Here is a 7,087-nt window from a genome sequence, read left to right as displayed (position 1 = left end):
GTTGTTTTAAAACACCAGAGAGATATATGGATACCCTTCTGTCAAATTTTAATCCGAGTTTGATGGATTAAACGTTATCAAAGCCCGCCCCCTTTAATTACCCACTCCCCCCTACCCCCATAGGACGTTTGTGACCTCCTGACCTTCCCCTATGGAAAGTTTGTGACCTCGTGACCTTCCCCTATGGAAACTTTGTAACCTCCCCCCATAGGACGTTTGTGACCCTGTGACCTCCGATACCCTTCAGTCAAATTTTAATTGGAGTTTGAAGGATTACTTGATATTAAACCCCTCCCCCCTTCCTGTGACCGGATATCCCCCCCCCTCCCCCACGAACAAAGACTTTAATCATACGGAAACTTTGTAACCTCCTGACCTCCCTCTGTGACCATCTGCTCAGCGTTGACTCCTCCCGAACTCTTTGAATTAACCAATAGGAATCATTTACTTGTAAGTGAATAAATAAATATACTATATTCTAAACCATGTTGAATTAGATTAGGAATAATGTAACTATCTCCGGTTTTAAACAGATTGTCATGCTGCGTGTGCGTGCGTGTGTATCTGTCATTAAAGAATGGGGCAGGAGAGCCTTGCTGCATGTGTGTGTGTGCGTGTGTGTCCTCAAGCATGAGAAACCCACAGGATATGTCAGACATTCCTTCTGACAATAGCTTACAGTGCATTATTTGGTGTTAGACAACAGACTTATAGCTAGGTATGAGGGATACCTATGAAGGAAAACAACAGTTTAACTGTTTTACTGCAAATATTTAGCTTACGGTGCGTTATTTGGTGTTGTTGAACAACAGACTTATAGCATGGTAAGAGGGACTGACCTCTGTCCAGCACAGCAAAGTATTTGTGTGTGTGTGCGTGTGTGTGTGTGTGCGTGTGTGTGTGTCCCTGCATAATAGTGGGTAGGAACCTCTGAATGAAAACAACAGTTTAACTGTTTTACTGTAAATATTTAAGGTAGCACGACTAGTTAGTGCTGACTGAGTTTGTAATTTCCTTCATCCGTTCCAAAAACAGTCACTTAAATTTTAAACTCTAGATACTTTTCTGTAACACCTGCTAGTGTGATACATTTCAGTAAAAGTTCCTCATCTGTAATTGTATTTCTTAAAGATATGTGGCAAGTAGTAAACAGGCCTACATGAGGCTACTCAAATTTAACATTTAGTTTTCTGCAGTGAAAGTGAAAGACAAACTCTAGCATCACTGCCTTTCCAGGATTTGTCCTCGCATCATTGTGAATTCTACTTTGCTTCAGTCTTTTTCCAGCTGTTGAATCAACACTGATCTTCTCAGTGCTTCATGCTTTCTCCAAAATAGTAAAGGTTGGTTGAAACTTATAGATTTGTTTTTTCTTCAACACTTGCTAGTGTGATACATTTCAGTAAAAGTTCCTCATCTGTAAATGTATTTCTTAAGAATATGTGATAGGGACTAAACAGGCCCACGTGAGGCTACTGCTCATATTTATCATTCAGTTTTCCCCAAAGTTTAAAGTTTTTACACTGCACCACCACGCTTCAAGAGTTGCTCCAACAATTGTTTTGTTACCTTTAAAATTATGTACAGCTTTTGTCTATGACTTATACGTTGTTTGTTTTTTGACACTAATTATTCTTTCCTTCCATTTGTTATCTTACATGCTTAAGTGTGTTCACTACTAAATTTGACAGAAGGGTGTCTATATATCTCTCTAACACCAAATAAGGCATTTCTTTTTCTGTGTGTGGATAATTATATCATGGGAAATTATATGTTAATATAGAGTGTAACTGTTGTCAAAGGTGGTGTGTTTAATCAGCAGGGTGTCAGTTCCTTGCAGATACTATGGAGAGAAAAAAAGGTGGAAGAAGGGGAATAAAAATGGTAGCAATGAAGTGAAAGGGAGAAAGTGTGATATTGATTGGTGTAATCATTCTTAGTTTCTTGGCTTCTTTTCAAAAGCCAACAAACTTGAAAGAAAGATTTTTTTTTAATCACCAAATGATTTAACTGAATTTATTGAACCAGTCTACATGTAAAAGGCAACTTAACATTTTTTTCTACTTAAAAAAAGTGTTTCCTTGAAAGGAAAATAAAAGAGTAAATTAAAATAATCACTTTCGGAGTGTACAGTAAACTAGTAACATATCTCCAAGAAAGGATTTTCGGTTTCTGAACTCCTTGTCAAACCATCAAGCATCAAGTCACGTGCAGGTCAGGGGGAGTTTGCATCCCAAATAACCCTGAGGTGTGGATTTGTTGGCCTGTCACAGGTGTTTTACATCTGCAGCAGTTTTCCCTCCATTCCCCTCAAATGGAGTAGGATTGACTCAGTGACCCTGATTGACTCAGTGAAAGGAAAGAGGCAGCAAGATAAATTCAATTGGATGGCAAAGGAACTTTGTCAGTACTTCTGTCTTCAATTCTGTTTTGAAACACAAAACTTTCCCGTGAATGAGATATTTTTTTTCTTTTTCTAATTAATAATGCTAGCGATGTAGCATCAAAAATAATTGTGAATCAAAATGTTACCGCTCCCAGTAAGCTTGTGTGACTACTGGAAAAACGTACAAAGGTTTTTACACAAGCTGTTTATGTTAAGGATGCAGGTAAACCCAAAATCGGCTGAAAAACAAAGCACTGGCACAGATTGCATGAATTTATGAAAAAAGAAACTGCTCCAAATTTTGTCTATCTTCTGACAAAGCACAAATGCAGTCTGTTGTTAGTGACACACAAACATTTCTCAATTATTTTTGGTCAAAGTCATCCGGAGGCAGTGTGAAGCATCAGAGAGTCATTTTTGGTGGATCTTTCAGGCTTCAGGTCCCTGTAATATGAAGTTATAATTGAAACATACCTTCTGTGTCAAACTAATTAGCACATAGCTAGTGTTAGCAGCAGCAGCTTGGTGAATTTGTATCACTGCTATTTTTTGAACAAGTGCGTTCTAATAGTTTCTATGTAGCTTCAATATTTACAGCAAAATTTAAACCCAAGGAGGTTGATTTTAACTTAACTCCTCAGTTAACTGTTTAACTTAACTAAGTGCAACAACGTTTTTCACTACATAAGACCATTTTGTCAGGGGATTTTAGGCTTTGACAAAATCTGTACTCTGTAAATACAGAACATCAACTTCCTAGTATAAAATTGTTTTAAACATTTATAAAATGGAGTTCTGTTCTTCATATTGTATTCTGTCAGTGGGGACAAACAAAATAAAAATGACGTTTTTACAAAGATGGATGGAGACAAACACAGGTGGCCTTTCGCAGGCTTTTATTTGTGCATTTTATAAACCGCGTATCATTTTCTTTCCCCTAACAATCATAAAATACCGAGTGTTAGTCGTTCGTATACAAAACCAGTAAAATATGGAAAATGTCTAAGGGTGTGACTACTTTTTAAATGCTCCGTACAAAAATCTCTTGGCCTGGTGTCTGTCTACCTGCTGTCTCCTAGCCCGGTGTTTGGGCCTATTACCGTTGTTAATAACACGGGCCCCAGATGGCATCATCAGAATAAACATCAGTAAACAGCTGCATGAGTCATTTCTGTCGCACACACATGTGGCGGCTTTGTTCTGCTCCTCCTACAGGGGCACCAAATCATAGAATATATCCCGTTTGAAGGTAGTGAGTAACAATGTGGTGTTCCATTCAGCTGAGAGGGGCTCGTTGGATAACAGCCAGAGGACATGATGTGCTCCATTACTGCTGGTTGTTCATCAAACAGCTCACACTTCTGTTTCTGTGAGGACGATAAGACACAATAACTCCACCTGGCACCGTGCGACTGCAGCGGCTCTGTAATTTTAAATTACGACACACTGTCACATATTTTCTTATCTGAGGAGCACATTTGTGTTAATAGAATGTTTTTCTCACAGAAAAGGACTGAGCTTTGGCATTTCACTCTGAAGGCATGCAGCTGACTCTTTTTATTTCCCCTTCTACAATAATGCACAATATATTCAGTGCTTTGGCATAAGTGCCCTTGTGGTTTTCTTCTGTTTTTGCTCTTTTGTCTCTCTTAAATGCTTCAGATCAAAAGATACATTTTGATATCCAGGATAATTTGCACAAATGTTTTCATGTAATATTATTTATTTTTTAAGGAAACAAAGACATCCTAACCAAACTGGATCTGTTTGAAAAGTAAACATCCCCTGGTTAAAGCAATGATTGACAGAGGTAAACTGTTTTGGATTATTATTATTTTTTTTTTTTTTTCTGAAAGCTGAGTTCAATTTCACTAGTCACCCTAAGAACTGAACAGAACCTGTCTGGCATCGTTAATCCAAAGTATTTAGAAAAGCAACATATCATGCCCTCATCTAAATTTAATTAATCAACAGATATCGACAACAAAGTCAGTGACATCTTTCAGTTTGGAATATGTTACAAACCTATAACTAAGGTTTTGGGACTCCAGCAAACAATGAGTCCCATAAATGGCCGACAAACCAGAATTACTCCTGGAATACAAAACGGTCACAAAAAGAACCCACAATAACAACTAAAGATCTGCAAGCCTCATGTGTCTCTGTTAAAGTCAGTGTTCGTTGTCAGTAATCGCAAATGCTTGATGAGTTTGTTGCATCACTATAGAGGAATTCAGACCACCTAAAACTAGCAGATTTACGAGGGGTGTTGAGCATATACTCCTGTTTAGGGTCAGGTTATAATTTATAATTTCACAGTCAGATTTAATGCCAGACATTAACTAGGGTATGGGTAATTATTTTTTCACATAGGTCCAGGTTGGTGTGGCTAGCTTTTTCTTTGCTGAATAAAATCATCATTTGAAACTACTCGATGTATTTATCCAGGTTTTCAACAACTTTGTCTGGTATTAACATTCATGTGATGATCTGAAAAATAAAGTGTGACAAAACGCACAAACACAAGACGTAATGGGACAACCTGAACAGTTGGCAAATGCAAGCAAGACTTTAATTACAGTGAGGCTTTCTGAGAAGCAGAAAAGCTGTTGCTGATTAACTCATTTTAGCAGGTATTAGATTATTAAAAGTCTATCATGTTTTCTTGTGACGTGATGCAGTGCAGAATTGAGGCCTCATAATTTGACTTTTTCATTTCAGCTTTGGGCATCCTGGAAGTATAAAATTACTCTGTTTTCCATATTTGGGCACAACGGGTCTCCGTGAGTCTGTGCAGCAAACTTCCTGATGCTGCAAATTCGCTTTTTCAATTCCCTTTTATTTCCCTGTTGTTTCTGTTTCCCTGTAAATTGTCTTCTTGTAGTCTGCATTGTTGCACTTCTGTCAGAGAAAATGAAACAGGGACAGGAATGTAGTCCCCGTGACGCCGGTGATGGCTCAAAAGTACAGGTTTTATTTTTATTTTATTATGTTTCCTTCTATCGCAGCACTCTGTCGTAAAAGAGATGCACGGCAATAAAAGTGACGGCTCATGCTTCATGTTGTCATATCAGAGACACGCACTCTGTTTTTGGTATATGAGGGATTTCAAGACAGTTAGAGGCTACTATTTTTTATGATTTTTTTTTTTTTAGTTAAGCTATACCAATCAAAAGTCAAGTCAGTTTTTTAAAAATTATTATTTCCACATTCATTATAAGTCTAAACCTAATAAACAGATTTCCTGTGCAGATCCAGTGGTCAGCGATAAATAAACAGGCTGTCTTTAAAAGGCAGATGTTTCTCTTTCCCCCTGTGGTGCAGAATTGACTGACTGATTCAGGAACTGACTGTCATCTGCTTGGTTAATTAATCATTTTTTTCTCTCAATAACACTGACAGCATCACACCTGTAATTGCTCATAGAGATGAGAGAGCATGTGCAGGAAATTTGGCTCTGCCCTCGGAGATTGAGACCGCTGAGATTACTCGTTTCCAGACAAAACTGAATGGACATGTTCCTTGACCTGAAATGAGGAACTGTGTTGAACCTGTTGACATTAAACACATCGGTAATTATTTCATCCAGGCAGAGATGCTGCTGCTGCTGCACTCATCGGCAGATACAACAGGTTGTAATGGATTTGTGTCAACGAGTTGGGTTGTTGGTTTTTTTCGTCAGTGTTGTTTTTTTTTATTGGTGGTTCTGTTCTGGACCGAATTGGGGAAATTTGAACAAATAAATGACCAAGCTTTTCATAAAATAGTTTTTGCCAATGCAGCTCTGAATATAAACCATTACAATTGAATATCGATAATGAACAAGATAGTTCATCAATATGGTCGAGAAGGTGGAAGTAAAATATTTTGAAGCATTGCATTTATTGAATCCTTACTGATTTCTTTATTTTATTTTTTTAACTAAACTCAAATTGTTTTATGTGAATACATAGGATACATAAGAATTTTAATTGTTAATAATAATAATAATAATAATAATAATAATAATAATAATAATAATAATAAAAACAAAAACATTAGTACAAGAATGTTTTGATCCTGGGATGTCTGTTTAATTTGTGTTTTTGTTTTTTGTGTGCATTTTTAGGTTTTACTACATATTGTTAATTCCTTTGTTCATTGTTTAAAATGTCTTGCCATCCATGCTGTCTTTTCTGTTTATTGGTGTAACTCCAGCACTTTCTTTTTGATGAGTAAAAATATAACAGTCCATCATTACTTTAAGACCCAAAGGTTAGTGACTGCAGCTTTTTCCAGATGAAGTAAACTAAAATGATGTAACAGTCTCTAATGAGAACCACCCTCAGTGCAGACAGCTTTTTCTGCTGACCTCCCTGATGATTTCTCACTGAAAGTTCAATCAACAAAACAGACTGTAAAGTAATCTGATTTAAACTTAGGACTGAAATTTTAATTCAGTAAGAGGAACGACGAACGTTGTTGAATTGAGTCATGTTTTTGAGTTCATGACTAGGCAATTTGTCATGAACTCAAAAACAGACATTTTGAGAAACTGCACATTGTCTGAACAAATAAAATAAATAAATACAAAATGTATAAACTACAAAGAAGAATACTTTCTGTTATCTTCTTCATGGCTTTCAAGAGAGCCTTTTCTTGGTAGTAGTCATACTCTTATTATTTTTCAGATGATGGAACGATTGTTGTTCTGCAAGATGT

Source organism: Poecilia reticulata, chromosome 22 (assembly GCF_904066995.2).
Source record: "Poecilia reticulata chromosome 22, P_reticulata-male-v2, whole genome shotgun sequence".
NCBI classification, from domain to species: Eukaryota; Metazoa; Chordata; class Actinopteri; order Cyprinodontiformes; family Poeciliidae; genus Poecilia; species Poecilia reticulata.
This window is presented reverse-complemented; position numbering follows the sequence as displayed.